A 19001-nucleotide genomic window follows, 5' to 3' on the forward strand; every position below is an offset into this window, starting at 1 on the left:
AATTATCATAGTATTTTAAATCAACTATACTTCAATGAAACTTTAAAAAATGAAAATAAATAAAATAAAACATCTATGTGAGGAGTTCCCTGGTAACATAGTGTGTTAAGGATCTGGTGTTGTCACTGAAGCGGCTTGCTTGGGTTACTGCTCTGTCGTGGATTTGATTCTTGGCCCTGGAACTTTCACATGCCATGGGCACAGCAAAAACAAACAGACAAACAAAAAAAACCAATGTCTACATGATAGTCCCTGAAACCTGTGAATATGTTACCTTATATGTGGAAGAGACTTTACAGATGTGATTAAAGTTAGATACTTGAAATCAGGAATCTATGCTAGATCATCTCTTGGGCCTGATCTACTTGCATGAGCCCTTGAAATCGGAGAAATTTGTCTTGCCGAAACAGAAGAGAGATGAAGCTTAAAAGAGAGGAGAGAGGGGGCAGATATTTGTAGGGTGAGAAAGACTCAACTTGCCATTATTGGCTTTGAAGATGGAGAAGGTCACTTTGAGCCAAGGAATGTAGATAGCTTCAATAAATCCCTTAGCTGACAGCCAGTAAGGAAACAGGGGCCTGAATTGCTGGAACTGAATTCTGCGCATAACCTAAATGAGTGTGGGAAAGGATTTGTTTCTTCCAGAAAGGAATATAGGCCTGCCTATACCTTGAATTTGTAACTTAGAGCAGAGAGTTGGCTCGGTCACATTATTTCAGAACTTTGAGCTACAACTCTAGGAGATAATAAATGGGGGTTGTGTTGTTCTTAGCCACTGAATTGTGATAATTTTTTATAGGCAGCAAGGGAAAACTATTAAGGTAACAACTAGGTATTGAGACAAAGCAAATGCAACAGAGATATAAACTAGTGTCTCCTGTGTGGTACTCTACAGAAAGTTAATTCTTTGAAGTAAAACACTGGATTAAACAAATTGAAAGTATGTAATTGTTTGACATCTGAAATTTTAAGTTTGGAAATGAAATACTAAGGTAAATAGCTAAGGCAAAGAATATATGGTGTTCCTCAGACTTATTTAGGTTTAAGTTACTTAGGATTCATTGTAAATGGCTGATATAATCCATCTTATTTACAAATACATTCAATTAAATACTCATTCAAAATTAAACCCTATTTTGCCTTTTATTTCATTTCTATGATTTTTAAATTCATTTTTCAGGTTATCTGATTATTTTTTCAGGTCTGAATTTTTCTTTGTTCTCTTCTCTTTTGTCTTTGTTTTTATTCTATTTATTATTTTGTATTAGGTTCTTGCTGTTAGCATTTTTTAAAGAAGGTAAAAAGTTTCTTGACATTTACAAACATGTAAAATCCTATAATTATCATAGGACAATATTCTGCAATTTTTAGGGAGATATGTACTGAGTATTTCATGCTTAAAAAATTGTATGGCATAACACAGCATGAGGGTATAAGATTTAATATGATTGTTCAAGAGTTCCTGGAGAAAAATAATTAGAGCTTCAGTCACACTGAAATAAGAGTGAGTGTTTCCTACTGGCTGAGCTTTCAGCACATTTATTTACACATATGCTAGGGGAAATTTTTAAATGAATTATTGGAAAAGACAAAGGAAAAGTCTTAACAGAATCAGCTAAGTAATGAATAAAATGATGTCATGCATGAATGGACAGAGGAAGCAATAAAATTTATTATAACATACCAAAGATCAATTGCAATATAATTTTTATCTATCAGTGTAAGAAGTAATTTCAAGTATTAAAAGACTTAATAAGACAGCAGGTTATTATTAAAAATCAGACATTTTTATGGATTTAGGCTAAATAATCCTGAATTATGTATATTTTAAATTTCTAATTAAAAAGATAGAAACATGAGCTTTTAACACAATTTCTATAAAATATATATGCTAAAAGTATGATCTGTTCTAAATCAAGCATTTCTCTTATGTCCTATATGTTTTATCATCTTGATATTTTCAACTAATTCATATGCTGAAAAGTAAGAAGCATTTTTCTTTGTTTCTTCTCTTTTTAGTTTATTTTTCCATAAGCTCCTTAATGTATGCTTAATATAAAATTTTTGCTACTGACATAAATACAAAATCTTAGGCAATGAAGTAAATGAAGTAAAAAATGCTAAGTATAGTCCAGAGCACATGACAAATGTAGTAAGTCTTAATTTTGTTCTTACATTTTTAAATGGTTGCCTTTAGATTGTATCATCAATATTTCTATAATATATGGACCAATAGATAAAACCTTTATAAACATGGCACCTCTAATTACAAAACACTTGTTGTATAATCAACATAATGGGTCAATTATTTTGTTTTACATTATAAATATAAAATTTGGTCAGGTTAAAGTTGATTATTTAATATTAGCTTAAATAAAATATAAATTTGGATGAAATTTTTACACAATTTTTGGTTAAGAATAGTTTGAAGATTACAAACTCATTATTCCTCAATATATAAGGACTGATAGTTACTGATATACTTTACTATTAACACAGAAGGATTTATAGCATTAATATTCAAGTCTTTTCTTACAGGAGCTTATATCATTTAACATGGTTTGGTTGTCATAAGTACCAAAAGTCACTTGGTAAATTTTAAATAATACGTTTTCCCAAATAGACATAATAGTCTATTTTGTTAGCCCATATTTAATTTTTTTTCAGGTATTGTGACTTTCTTCCTTAGTCTAACCTTCATTTTTATTTATTTATTTATTTATTTATTTATTTATTTATTTATCTTTTAGGGCCACATTTGTGGCATATGGAAATTCCCAGACTAGGAGTCAAGTCAGAGCTGTAGCTGTCAGCTTATACCACAGCCATAGCAACAGTGGATCCAAGCCGAATCTGCGATCTACACCACAACTCACAGCAATGCCAGATCATTAATCCACTGACCGTGGCCAGGGATCGATCCTGCGTCCTCATGGATACCAATTGGGTTCGTTACCACTGAGCCATGACAGGAATGCCTAACCCTAATTTTTTAAACAATAAAAATGTGTTATTTAAAATTGTGTCTGTTCTTCTTTCTTTACTACCTTCCTTTCCATGAACCTAAAACCCTCCTACATATGCAAGTGCCCTCTCTGCCAAGGGTTTTGAAGATGCAATGGTTTATAGCAGGGTCTCAACTTAAAGTGGAAGTAGTGCTTCCTACCAGCACCTTATCCCTCTAAACCTCTGTTCTGAGGAGAATCAAGACTACAATTTGATGGGATTTTGTGGATAACGAGATACAGAGAGGGTACAACATATGCCCAAACTCTAGAACTTGTATTTATACAATGGGCTTGGGATCCTGGGCCTTTACAGAATATTATAAATTTGGTAAAAGAGAGCCTTGATTAGGAAAGCCCATGCTAACACTAAATTAGAAGCAAAATGGCTTTGTTTACTCTTTCTTCTCTGGCTATTCTGAGGTACAAAACAGAGAAAGGTAGATGTGTTCATGTAATGTAGGGTGCTGAATCAGTGTAAATAACTGGCCCAGAATTAGGTGTCAACATTTGGAGAAGTAAGTAGACTCCAATTGAGCAATTAAGCAGTCTGGGATATTCAGAGAGCAAAGCCAACCTTGAAAATTCAAAACAATGCAAAAAAGCAACTGTGAAAAGTAAGATAGAATGAGTAAAAATTTTAATCGCAAAGTTTCTGTTTAAATTTTAATTATCATCAAATTTATTATATTTATCATTTCTATGAATTATATTTTAAAGATACATATGTTTAAAAAACTGCTTTTCTGTTGAGAAAAAGGAAAATGGTCTCTATTAAACTGCATCATTGGTTTTCTCTGCAGTCTCTAAAATGATGTATAATTACCATGTTTCACAGTTTTGAAGTTAAAATTTGTGAGCTGTGGTGATACACTTGAGCTGCACTCAGAATCTTGGATGCAGTAGTTTACTGTGCAGCCCTTCTCCATTTGCTCTGTAGGTCCATTGTCTGCCCTTTTGCACAGTGAGCTGTGCCCTGGGTACTTATCTCCTTGGACTGTAATATCTGAATATCTTTTACCCTGTTCATAATAAGTTTCAGGTAATAAGAGGTATAGCCAGGAGAAAGTATTTTGAGTCCTTTAACTTGGTTTTCAGCTTTCTAGTATCTCTGGGATTCCAACACAATGTGCCTTTTATTAACTTCTGGAAGCATGAGTGACAAAGATGGTTGATAGGAATGTATCAAGTGAGGAAAAAAGTCACAAAATATTACAGCACCAAGGTCAAGGACAAAGGCCTTACGACTGATGTGGGATTTTATCTATATTCCTATAATTTTACGGTTTACTATCTAAGATAGAACATTTGTTTCAAAGGCATCAACTGAAGAAAAAAGAAAGAAAGAAAGAGAAAGAAAGAAAAAAGAGAAAGAAAGAAAGAATAGGAAAAGGGAAACTAGAACAACCAAAACAATTTTAAAAAGAATAATAAATTTGTCTGGCACATACATTCATTTTCCAGAGTTATAAAATTAGAGTAAACAAGACTGTGAGGTGGAGTTCCCGTCGTGGTGCTGCAGAAACGAATCCGACTAGGAACCATGAGGTTACAGTTTGGATCCCTGGCCTCGCTCAGTGGGTCAAGGATCCGGCGTTACCTTGAGCTGTGGTGTAGGTTGCAGATGCAGCTCAGATCCTGCGTTGCTGTGGCTGTGATGTAGGCTGGCAGCTGTAGCTCCGATTTGACCCCTAGCCTGGGAACCTCCACAAGCCGCAGATGCGGCTCTAAAAAGCAAAAATCAAACAAACAAACAAAAAACAAGACTGTGAGATATTTGTGAAAGGACTGACACACTGATCAATGAAACAGAAAGAGAATCTGGAAATAAACCCATTTGTAGTTAACTGATTTTCTACAAAACTCCAAAGGCAATTCAATGAAGAAAGAATAGTGTCTTCAACAAGCAGTGTTAGACTTATTAGACATACATATATAAGGTAATAAACCTCTACCCATACCTTGTACCATGTATAATAATCTACAAAAAATAATCATAGACCTAAGTATAAATGCTAAAAATGCAAACGTTCTAGGGGAAAAAAAAAATAAATTTGGAAAGTAAGGAAAGATTACTTAGACACAACACCCAAAGCACAATTTGTTAAAAAAAAAAAAAGGGGGGAAAGGTGGACTGCATAAATAATTAATAATGGGAGTTCCCATCGTGGCTCAGTGGTTAATGAATCCAACTAGGAACCACGAAGTTGCAGGTTCAATTCCTGGCCTCAATTGGTGGGTTAAGGATCCGGCGTTGCTGTAAGCTGTGGTGTATGCTGCAGACATGGCTCGGACCTGCATTGCTGTGGCTCTGGCGTAGGCCGGCAGCTACAGCTCTGATTAGACCCCTAGCCTGGGAACCTCCATATGCTGCGGGAGCGGCCCTAGGAAAAGGCAAAAAGACAAAAAAAAATTAATAACATTAGTTCTGGAAAAGACTGTTAAGAAAATGAAAAGACTCTTGGGGCTCAGGAAAAAAATGAAAAGCCCACTGGGATTCAGCTGGCTAAGAAACTAACTAGCATCCATGAGGATTTGGGTTTGATCCCTGGCCTTGCTACATGGTTTAAAGATCCTTCATCGCCACAAGCTGTGGCTTAGGTCACAGATGTGGCTCGGATCTGGCATTGGTTGTGGTGTAGGCTGGCAGCAATGATTCGAGGTCTATCCGAGGAAATTTCATGTGCCACGTGTATGGCCCTAAAAAGAAAAAAAAAAAAAAGGCAACTCCATCAGACTAGGAGATAATGTTTGCAAGACAATTCTGATAAGGAAGTTGTGTCCAGAGTATATAAAGACCTCTCAAAACTAAATAATAAGAAAGCAAACAAATTCAACAATTGGGCAAAGATTTGGACAGACATCTCACAAAGGAAAATAAACAGATGGCAAATAAGCAACTTGACATCATTAGTCATTAGGGAAACACATATCAATCACAAGGAGATGCACTATACCTCTTCTCTAATGGCTAAAATTAAAGAAACTACCAATAACAGGAGCTGACGAGGATATGGAAGGACATTCCACATATTGTGAGTGGGAATCTCTCACACTTTTCTTTGCATAACAGTTTGCCAATTTCTTATAAAGTTAAATATGCATACACTATATGTTTCAGTAATTGTACTTTTGAGTATTTATCTTGGAGAAATAAAGACTTATGTTCATACCTGTACATACATATTTATGGTGACTTTACTCACAAGAGCCCCAAATTGAAAACCACTCAACTGCCATTCAATTATGGAAGGCTGAAAATCTGTGGTTCATCTGCACAGTGCAACACTGTTTCCTGAAAAAAAAAAAAAAAAAAGAATTAAATACTGATACAAGGCAAAAAAAGAAAACATTGAATAAGAATTCATTATGCTGACTGAAAGAAGCTGACTCAACTGGCAAGTTCTTTTATATAGTATTTAAATAGTGTTCTTAGAAATATAAAACTATTGGGATAGAATACAGATCATTGGTTTCTAAGGCCACACCCTGGGCCCTAGGGGTAGGGGAAAGAAATGGGTAGGCAGGGAAATGGCTAAAAGGATTTTGAAAGTAATTTTTTGGCAGTTCCCATTGTGGCTCTGCAGGTTAAGAATGCAACTAGTATCCATGAGGATGAGGGTTCGATCAGCTTGACAGGGTTAAGGATCTGGCTTTGCCACAAGCTGCGTGCCTTGTGTATAGGCCTCAGATGAGGCTTGGATCCAGTGTTGCTGTGGCTGTGGTGTGGGCTGGCAGCCAATTAGGATTAGACCCCTAGCCTGGGAATTTCAAGTACAGCCCTAAAAAAAAAGAAGAAAAAATTTAGATATTTTTGTAGTAATAACATGATTCTATACATTAGCTTTAGTAGTAATTGCATAACTAGGTGTTATTACCAAAAGTCATAGAACTTTATAGTAATATATATATATATATATTCAAATCTACACTAAAGATCAAACTTACTTTAAAAAAGTGATCATGGATTTTTAGTGAGAAAATCAGTCTAAGAACCAAGCCTTTACAGTGAGGGAGGTATTGCTAATGTGGTCTGACTAGAGTATAATGAAACATGTTTCAAACGTTTCATTTGGGGAAGATATATTCATTAATGAAGGATAATATTGCATTAGCTTTCTGGGCAACTGATCCAGAGGTAGTTTCATACTTACCGGCATGTTTTTAATGATTTATGGAGTTGATCTAGAAGGATGAAAGCGAAACCTTGGCTAGAGGCAATATTTTAAACAAAATATTACTTGTTCAAATTAGGAAAAACTAATCTAATGATTATAAATTTCTACTTATTATAGTTGTTTTCTAATCAAATCGAACACAATTATATAACTTGTTTTTCAGTGTGATTTATCTATTTTTTAAGAACTTAATTGCCTGCCTTAATATTTATTTTTATTCATATTGTTTTGGTTTGAGACCATTATCTTAAACTGTAATAAATGTATTTAAATTATTAATCTGCTCTTAAATATATTATCTATTTTCTTCCAATTTTGTTAATCTTCATATCAAGCAAATACAGCTTCAGAATCCTCGCCTAGACCATAATTCAAATTTTCCTCATTATCTTAAAGATTTCTTTCAATAATTTGTCTGAATCAAGAACCAAAATCCACACATTTCATTCAGTTTTTTATGTGCATATGTACATAGCTGTTGGTTTTTCATTCTAAATCAATGCTCCATTATTTATCATTTCTTACATTTTTCCATTGAGCTTTTGCAGAAGTCGGTCTACTTAGAATATGGAATATTCTACATACTGCATTTGGTTAATGGTTCCTTATATTATCATTTAATTTGTTCCTTTAGCATAGCTGATAGCTCCTACAAACAGAGACCCAAAGGCTTGATAGATTTTGGTTGGCTTTTTTAGATTGATTTGGTCTCTGCAGAGGGTTGAACTTCAATATTCTGCCAGGGTGGGTAAGTTCCATCAACCACCTGCATTATGTGGGTGAGAGGATGTGGAAGGTGACCAAGCTGCTTCTTAAACAGACTTTCAACACCCCTCCTAATGTTATTTAAACTTTCATTCCCACCTCCAGGAGGCTGTTGCCACTACTTTTAGGCTTATTACAAGTTCTGCGGAATCAATTTATTCTCTGTTTTCCCTATATCATTAGCTTTAGACACAAGTTCTACTTTATTTTTTATTTTTCTAAATTATTTCCCACTTACTCTTCTGCCTTCAGATTCTAAACTTTTGTTCTACTGTGTCTGTACTGTTATTTTTCACCTCGTGGGTTTATGTCTTTTATTTTTTAAACTTTGTTTTTCTTTTTATAGCCACACCTGCAGCATATGGAAGTTCCAGTCTAGGAGTCGAAATGGAACAGCGGCTGACAGCTTATGCCACAGCCACAGCAACACCAGATCTGAGCTGCCTCTATGACCTATGCCACAGCTCCCAGCAATGCCAGATCCTTAACCCACTGAATGAAGCCAGAGATCAAACCTGAATCCTCATGGATACTAGTTTTGTTCTTAGCCTGCTGAGCTACAGTGGGAACTTCTATGTATTTTAAAAATATCATTAAATGGGGGATTTGGAAAAGGAACATACTTAAATGTTTATTTTTAGTCTATTATATTTACCTGTTTTTAGAGTGGGTATTGTTCTCTCTTTATGTATGTGAAAATAAAAAAAATATTTTGCTGCTCCAGAGACAGTGATACAATCTGTTAAAGTGTAAAGGAAAAACACTGCATGAGGAAATGTGCTTCCAGGGAAAGAAAGTGGTCAGATTGCTAAGAAGCCTTACATGTCATCTTACACTATGGAGAATCCACTTGGCTCTCATGTCTACAGTTTCACAATATTTATCTATGATCACTAGGCATGTAGATCTACCTCTTATTTCTTCTTTCAATAATGTGATGGGTAGTTTTAGCTTTTACCACGTATCAGAGTATAAATTCAAATTACACATCACAAAAAAAAAATGCTAGGTAAAACCAGATTGCCAATTGCCAATTTCCAAAAGGAAATAGAGCTATCGTGTGGACATGCATATTTACAGAAACATGGCCAGCTCAATAATCCTCTAAGCAGGTCTATATTGGAAGCCAAATTATATGTAGAAGTTTGCTGAAGCAGGACAGGAAAGTCTTATGATCCAGATATTCATTGGCATCTGACTATGAGAGCACTAGATTTGCCAGAGAACCTGGTGTGATTGAGTCACTGGCAGGCAAGCCATGTCCTTTGGATGGGGCTTCAGTGGACCCTGCCAAAACACGGCTTTCCAGTGCTTATTTCGCATGTATGTCCATTGCTAACACATCCCTCTGAAAGAAAAACTTCATTTCAAATGGACCCTGGATCCTTTCTACATTTTAATGTGACTTTGCTTATGTTATGAGTGATGTGTTAGGCATCTACATGCCTAAAATCTTAGATTCCAAATTTATTTATTTTATTTTATTTTTTCCTTTTTATGGCTGCATCTGTGGCATATGGAGGTTCTCAGCCTAGGGTTTGAATTGGAGCTGCAGCTGTAGGCCTATGCCACAGCCACAGCAACACTGGATTTGAGCCACCTCTGCTACCTAGCCACACCTTGTTGCATTGCCAGATCCTCAACCCACTGTGCTAGGCCAGGGATCAAGTCCTGATCTTCATGGAGACTATGTCAGGTCCTTAACCCGCTGAACCACAATGGAAACTCCTTAGAGTCCAATTTTATATCCAACTTGTGAGCAGAGCCCCTAGCGTGCCCCTTATACTTACTAGCATTTATTGTGTGTTATTAAATTACTCAATTCTACACAATATAAACTGATTATATTTATCTATAAAACAATTTAAATTTTACCCTCTGAATAAAGACAAATAGGAAGTCATTTTTAAATATTTTGCATAATTCATTTATTATGCTTAATAGCCAGGAGAGAAATACACATATATGCAAGTATGTGATTTAGGTTTATATTTCATTCTTAATAATGGAAAATATGAAATAGATACAGGTAAAATATAGTTTATTATAGTATATTTTAAGCATCAAATTAATAAAATAATAATAATATCAGCTTTTATCAAAACCATAATCTCATGAAATGGGAACAAAATTATTATCAAGAGAAGTCTTCATGTCAATCAACTCTTTGCTTTTCAAAATGTAAGAAAAAATAGCTTAATGATGCATGGAGTTGATCTGGAAGGATGAAAGTGAAACCTTGGCCTAGAGGCAATATTTTAAACAAAAATATTACTTGCTCAAATTTGGACAAACAAATCTAATGATTATAAGTTTATACTTCTTACAAGGTTTTAGTTTAATACTTGTTATCATGTGGAAACAAAAAGCATACTAAAAATTTATCCACAAATTTTATAATATCATTAGCTTTACTACCCAAATTTATCTTGGTTTTTATAATGCAATTCATGTACAGATCATCAAAAGAGTCCACGCACAGGTGCAGCTTCATAGTCTGTGTAAGTCTGACTGGTAAGGCCCTATCAAGCCTGTTTTAGCTTAGGGCCAGTCCATGTTAACTTTGAAGTCAAGAATAACAGAAGTCAAGTGAATACTGCTCTTGCTTCAGTTTTGATTTACCAACTAAAGAGTTTAGAATTTGAAGGAGAACTATTAACTACTATTTGCCGTAAATAAAAGGGCTTTTCTGGGGACAAAAAGTGAGGAACTCAAAACTATGTTGTTTGGATAATTAAAAGATAGAGTATTCTGGCAAGTGTGAAATGGTCTTTTTTTTTTAGGGCCACACCTGCAGCATATTGAGGTTCCCAGGTTAGGGGTCTCATCAGAGCTACAGCTGCCGGTCTACACCACAGCCACAGCAATGTGGGATCCTAGCTGCATCTGCAACTTACACCACAACACATGGCCACACTGGATCCCCAATCCACTGAGCAAGGCCAGGGAGGAAACCTGCAACCTCATGGTTCCTAGTCTGATTCTTTTCCACTGAGCCACAACGGGAACTCCTGGCAAATGTGAAATGAATGCTACAAGTTATACCTGAAACAAAGGCCCAAAGAGCTTTAAGTAACAGTAAAAGGCAAAGCAATGACCAAGGATGGGGATGAGAGGTAAAAGTAAACCATAGGAGCGCATTCACGTTAAAGAAGAGATTCTCATACTAAGTGAAATGAGTCGGAAAGAGAAAGACAAATACCATGTGATATCACTTATATGTGGAATCTAAAATATGGCACAAATGAACTTTCCCACAGAAAAGAAACAGATTCATAGACATAGAGAACAGATTTGTGGTTGCCAAGGGGAAGGGCTGAGGCAGTGGGATGGACTGGGAGTTTGGGGTTAATAGATGCAAAGTATTACATTTAGAATAGATAGGCAATGAGGTTCTAATGTACCACACAGGGAAATATAGCCAATTTCTTGGGATAGAGCACAATGAATGATAGTATGAGAAAAATAATGTGTATATTTATATGTACATATATATAAATATACACACATTATTCATATATATATATATATGAATGGGTCACTTTGCTATACAGCAGAAGATGGCACAATATTGTAAATCACCTATACTTTAATTAAAACATGAATTTAAAAAATAAATAAAAATAAAAGAAGAGAAATTTATGTAATTGCAAGAAAAAAATACTTAGAATTCACAGGGTCATTAAAAAATGATATAATAAACAGCGATGCAATAATAGTTCAAGACTTAAATACCTCACTCTCCACAATGGGTATTTATCATCCAGACAGAAAATCTACAAGGAAACATTGATCTTAAACTACATGTTAGGACAGCTAGACCTAACAGACCTATATAGAACATTCTATCCAATAGCAGCAGAACACAACTCTACCTAAGCATGCATAAAAACATTCTCTGGGATAAATTATGTGTTAGGCCACAAAATAAGTCTTAATAAATTGCAGAATTTTGAATTCACACCAAGTATCTTTATGGACTATAATGGTATGAAGGTCAAAATCAATTACAAGAGGAAAAATGAAAAATTCACAAATTTATGGAGATTAAACAACATGATCCTGAAAGACCAATAGGTCAAAGAGGCAATCTAAAGGGAAATAGGAGTTCCCTGGTGGCTCAGTGGGTTAAGGATCTGGCATTGTCACTGCTGTGGCATGGGTTCAATACCTGGCCCATGAACTTCTGCATACCACAGGCATGGCCAAAAAACAAAACAAAACAAAAGAAACAAACAGAATCATCTCAAAACAAATGAAAATGGAAATACAACATACCAAAATTTAAGGGATGCAGTAAAGCAGTTCTGAAAGGGAAGTTTATAGTTATAAATGTATATATGAAGTACATAGAAATATCTCAAATAAACAATCATATTTACACCTTAAGGAACTAGAAAAAGAACAATAAACAACTCTCAAAGTTAAAGAAGAATAGTACAAGAGTAGAAATAAATGAAATTGACTCTGGAATGACAATAGAAAAGATTGATAAAACTAAGAGCTAGTTTTTTGGAAAGAAACAAAATTGAAAAATTTCAGCTAGACTAAAAAAGAAAGAGAGAGAGAGAGAAGACTCAAATTCAGAAATGAAAGAGGATATTGCAAATGATAATACAGAAACACTAAGGATCAGAAGAAACTACTATGAAAAATTAAATGCCAACAAATTACATAACCTGGAAGAAATGGATAAATTCCTACAAACATACAACCTAGCCAGATTGGATAATGGAGAAATATAAAATCCAAAAAGGCCAAATGAATAGAAAATTCAATCAATAATAAAAAACCTCCTAACAAACAAAATGTTTGGTGAATTCTACCAAACATTCAGAGAATACTAATCCTTCTCAGACCTCCAAAAATATAAGGGGAAAGAATGCTCGCAAACCCATTTTATGAAGCCAGCATTACCCTGATACCAGAGGCCGACAAGGACACTACAAGAAAATAAAATTATAGGCCAATATCCATGATGAACATAGATGCAAAAATTCTCAACAAAATCATAATAAATTGAATGCAACAGTACTTTGAAAGGATCATACGCCATAATCAAAAGGAATTTATCCTTGGGATGCAAGAATGGTCAGAATATGCAAAACAATACATGTGACATACCTACATGAACAAAATGAAGGATGAAAACCATATGATCATCTCAAGAGACTTAGAAAAAGCAATTGGCAAAATTCAACATCTTTTCATTATAAAAACCACAACATATAAATGAACTTATTTACAAAACAGAAACTGACTCACTGATTTTTTAAATCACAGTTACGAAAGGGGAAAACTGGAGAGATGGTATAAATTAGGAGTTTGGAATTAATATATACACATTATTATATATATAATAGATAACTAATGAGGACTTACTATATAGCATAGGGAAATCTCAATATTCTGTAATAATCTATATAGGAAAATAATCTGAAAAAGAATGGATATGTGTATATGTTTAACTGATTGAATTTGCTGAACACCTGAAACTAACACAACATTGTAAATCAACTATATTCCAATAATATTTAAAACAATAAAAAAAGGATATAAAAAACTCATCATCTGAGATACTTTGGAATTCAATGTCCAAAATTTCAAAAGGAAGTATATTCATAAATGAGCCCAAGATATATAGTCACAAAAGTTTTGACAGCATAGTTAATTTTAACATTCTTTATGTTTTGTAAGGGAGAACAATCATGGCAAAGTCAAAAGAAAGAATTATCTTTCTTATTAATACACTAAAAGATTGTGAACTGCTGCACCAATGAGAGGTTCATAAGAGAAATCATTTTATTCTGAAAATTCCATTATACATTTTTTTAGATATCATTGTTCAAAAGGATTATTCTACCACTTCCAATGCAGCAAATATTTTATGAATTTTTTTAAAAAATTAAGCCTCAATCAAATTTTGATAGTGTGTTATTTTATTCTAGGTTGCCAGTTTTCCCTCACATGAATGATGTTCGTCAACTATTTATGATAAATGACAAAGCCCAGGTGCTACTTAGTGAAAGGAATGCTGCCACTTTCTAGAATAAGCCTTCAGTAACTAACTTCTTTTTGTTGTATTTTGAATTATAAAATGTCTATGATTCAGAAGTTCAATGAAATGGGGGACCTTTGAAAACAGAAGACTGTAATTTTACATAATACTTAAGATTAATGTTTTCTAGAATAAAAGAAAAAAAAAACAATGAGACACTATTTCTAGATCAAGCTTTGGACATGCATGATGACTTTTTAAGAAAGATTTTGTGATTTTCCTCCTTTCCTAGTATTGGTTTTAGCCTTAGTCATCTGCATTGTCTCATCTGATTTATCTTATTTTAAATCAGTGATTAATTAATTTATTCAAAAAATGTATGTACACATATGCTTGGATTTAATGGCTACAACTATGAATAAAAAGTCTTTACTATCAAGGAGCTTACTCAAGATAGTTTGCATTAAAGGTGTGTGTGTGTGTGTGTGTGTGTGTGTGTGTGTGTGTGTACTGTTGGTATGGGACACAGGGGATGAGGAAAAGGTATTATACCACTTACTCTGACCTCAATGAAGGGAGATATTTTAAATTTCTCCAGCCATGATATTATTTAAGACATTATTTAAACTATTAAAATTTATTACAAAATTTATTATTTATTAAAATTTATTCCCTTTTAAGTAGTAACAAAAAAAGGAATAGAGACCATTTTTCATTCTAAGGACAAATTCAATTTTTTTTAGCACTTTTAGACAAAAGTCTTGGAAGCATTCCTTAATGCTTTTTTTTCAGTGATATTTCCCAATGGATCTGATCTTTCATCATATCTGCAATCTTTGGCAGGGGGAGGGTGAATGAGTTTTCAGTGACTGTTGTGAAATAAACTGCCTTTTGTTCCATTCACTCTTTGTTTTCTCATCTAGAATGTTTCTATTGAATTCTTGGTACATTATCAAAGATCCTGACAGGAAATGGTGGGGAGCATCACCTCAGAAAAGAACTGGGAGGTCAATGAACTTTTTGCACAGTTCCAGAGAGATGCTTAAAATAGTTCACTGACTTCTTATGCCTGAAAGAAAGTAAAATAAAAACTAGAGTAGAAATCAGAGAAGAGCAATGCAAGAGAAGTAGCTGAAGAAATTGCCTTAAGAAAAATTTCAGTAACTGAATATGTAGCGTTTCTGGGAATAACTCAGGAAGCCACTGCAGTTAACTACAAACGTCTGAATCTTTTGAGGAGAAGATTCTTAGAAGTCTACAGGCACTAGAAGTGGGATTTAAGTTCAATGCTAGTATATTTTTTAATTTTATTTTTTAAATTTTATTTATTTATTTATTATTTATTTTTTTTCTCACACATACGGACCCATCCACCACAATCTAAATAACTGTGCTCGAGATTTCATAGACTGTTTTTCTTTTCTTTTTTTTTTTTTTTTTCTGTCTTTTCATTATTTCTTGGGCCGCTCCCCCGGCATATGGAGGTTCCCAGGCTAGGGGTCGAATCGGAGCTGCAGCCACTAGCCTAGGCCAGAGCCACAGCAACGCGGGATCCGAGCCGCGTCTGCAACCTACACCACAACTCATGGCAACGCTGGATCGTTAACCCACTGAGCAAGGGCAGGGACCGAACCGGCAACCTCATGGTTCCTAGTCGGACTCGTCAACCACTGCGCCACGACAGGAACTCCAAATTTATTTTTTTAATTAGATTTATTTTTTATTTTTATTATTTTTTTCTTTTTAGCACCGTACCTGAGACATGGAATTTCCCAGGCTAGGGGTTGAACCCAAGCTACAGCTGCTGGCCTGGGTTACAGCCAAGCCAAATCAGAGCCCTGTCTGCAACCTACACTTCAGCTTGTAGCAAAATGGAATCCTTAACCCATTGAGGGAGACCAGGGATTGAACCTGCCTCTTCACAGAGACGACTTTGTGTTTTTAACTCACTGAGCCACAATGGGAACTACTACTAAATACGTGTGTGTGTATTTTAAGTGAAGTGTATAATTTGAAGAAAAGAAAAATATTCCTTAGGGCAAAGTCTTGAGTTATTCCAAAAGAAGGAGGAACAAAACAAGGATATGCTCTTGCCTGTTTTCACTGAAAGCAAGAGACATGTATTAGTCCTGAGAGAATTTACTTCTTTGGCTTATTAGTAAATTTAAATGAATCACATGGGGAGAACGGTTTGGTGCCTAAAAGATAAAGGTAATATGCAAAAATTTGGAGACTGAGTTTTAAAAATTCATGATAAGAATAATCTGTTGGTAATCAAGTCCTCGTATAAAGTGGAAACTTAATTATAAGTCAATACGATCAAACCTTTATCATTTGTTATAATACATTTGAATATAGAAGGTGTTATGTAGATCATTGATGATTTTCAAACCTCACTTAAATGACTACATTCAAGCTCCATCAAACTGTTCCTTCACTATTAAAAAGGACTCAATTAACTGATGGATAGTTTATCTCTTTTCTATTTCTCTGTGCACCTCTTGTGGTAGTTTTGGATGAGTAGTGAAACTTCCAAAATGGAAGATATCCTAAGAAATGAGAAAAAGAAACAATGGGTCAAATGGTCCACAAAGCAGACAATTACATTTAATAACTTAGATGTAGCTCTGTTTCATTAATACTCATAAGGGACATTTTCTAATAAAAGAAAATCTAGTGATACTTTTAAAATAGAAAAAAAGTGCCCTGCGCTTTATAAGTCAAACTGTGTAACACCATATTTTATTATAAGTATTGTAATGTGTCAACAGCTAGAAAAAATTTTTATTCTCAAAGAACAAGTTGCCTAGCAAATTTACTTTTGGTGAATTTTTTTTTATTAGCAATGAATAATGTGGATTTATAATTTCAGAAACTGAAATGTAAATTGGACACATTTCTTTTTTCTAAAAACCTTCAGCCACCTCTTGGATGCTATTATTATGGTTATAGGGGAGCAATGTTAATGTCCTCCAAGGTTTCTCCTGGTTGGTGGCTTTAAAAGTACGATTGGGGCATCACAGAAGCACAAGGTGAGAAACAAGAGATGGGGCCATGTAATCCTTTCTTCTATCCACAGTATGGTTTTGATAAGCCAGATAATGAGGCAGACAGCTTGCTAAAGCTTTTTGATGTGTGGGATGCCATTTCTCCATTGGTGACCTCTTCTGATGTTAACTCTTGTTCTGATTTTTTTTTTTAAAGCTCCCAATTATCTATGTAATAATTATTCATATACTTGGGGTCAGTTTCGTCCTCTAAAAACATTTTCTTCCTTGACAGTGATGGCAGGATGCCTCTTTGAGGTAGGAATGAATTCCTTATTGTACCTAATTGCTTTCATTTCAGTTCACAGCTAAGCTTGAAATGACATTTCTTGGTTTGGTTCTGCATAGTCATTTTGACCAGGGTTATCCAGTGCCTTTGTCTCCTGGGAATGGTTATGGACTGAATGCCAGGGCTGTCTAGGAACTCCACATCCCTCTAAGGGAGATTGTTGCAATTGAGATGTGCTACAATCCCAGGGAAGTAGTTTGAATACCAGGGCTGTCTAGATCATTTTCTCACACATGGGTTTTTATCTGAGTATGTCTGGAAGAGAATTTAGCAAAAAAAATTTAAGGACTATTCTTACAGATCTTTGATAATGTCTTAATCACTGTCCAAAACTTTATATGCTTTATCTTATTTAATTATCATTGTAAACCTTCTCATTTTTATTTAGGAAGAACCTTGGGTTTGGACAAGTTAAAAAAAGATTTGCCCAAGTTTACACAGCTGGTTATGTGTTAGATGCAGCTGTCAAAATTCTGACTTTAAAGCAAAATGGTCGTGCTCTTTTGGTCCTACTAAAGAGACAGAATTCAGGATTTCTAACTCATAGAAATGGCTGAAGCAGAACTTATCCATTTATGGGTGAGTAAGGAAGCAGGACTTTAGCTGGTTGTAAACTCTAGTGTGGGGAACACCTCATATAGCAATCAGTTAAGTTCACTCATAGGAAAATTTCTTCTAGCTCTTGATTGGTGAATGAGAATAAGGGATTTGATAAACACTTACAAGGCCAATCTTACCACGGGATAAGAATTAATAAAGGCAATCAGCAGAAGAAATAGACGCAGAAAGCATATGCATTTCCCCAGTTGAATCTAATATTCATGGCCTAGCAACAGCTATTGCTCCTACATTGTTGGATAAATATTCATACGACCCTAAGTTAACTGTAAAAATATGTGCAGTTTATATTTCAATTAACTTTTTTGATAATCCTCTATGGTTTAAAAATAATATTTCTAGATTGAATGATGAGTGAGATAGACAGATGATAAAACCCAGACTTGGAAGAACTGCATATGACAATTTTTGTCAAGAGCTTGGAACTGAGAGTGGGCAAAACTATGCTCCTTCTCTAGGGCTATTATTAACATTCATTTATTTATTTATTTTCATTCATTCATTTATTTATTTCATTTAGAGAATGCTTTATTAGTTTCTTTAATCAAACTCATGTAGTTAAGACCTTACATATTTAATACAGTGTGTTACCCCTGTGCAAATGGGAAAAATTATGTTTAACCCTTCTGGACCATTATGGTTGTTAATTTCTGTACAATGCCAACCTAACATACTACAACTGAGATACTTTTTCCAAAGTTGACAGCACAGCTGAAGTTTCCAAAAAATGAAATTATATATATATGCAGCAGAAATGGGATTTAGTGTTTCAGGTCCTTGTCAAAATCAGGGTTTATTTACTTTTCTGAGCTTGACCTACTTAAGTAATTCAGCAACATTTCAGGATCATGGAAAGTTTTTAGCCTCCCACTCCAATAGCCCATTTAGGTATTATCCAAAATGATATTTAAAACATTTTTTTAGGTCTTTTCTCAGAGTTCTCCTTCTCAGTGAGGAGTGACTTGACCATCCTCTTTAAATTCTAATCTCACTCCCAGCCCTCCTAAACCCTTTTACCTCCTGATCCTCCTCTGCTTTTTAACTGTTCAGTTTTTAACTGTATTACTTATTTCCTTCTAATAAGTGTGCATATGCACTCAC

The sequence above is a fragment of the Phacochoerus africanus genome, chromosome 6 (assembly GCF_016906955.1).
Source record: "Phacochoerus africanus isolate WHEZ1 chromosome 6, ROS_Pafr_v1, whole genome shotgun sequence".
Classification (NCBI taxonomy): Eukaryota; Metazoa; Chordata; class Mammalia; order Artiodactyla; family Suidae; genus Phacochoerus; species Phacochoerus africanus.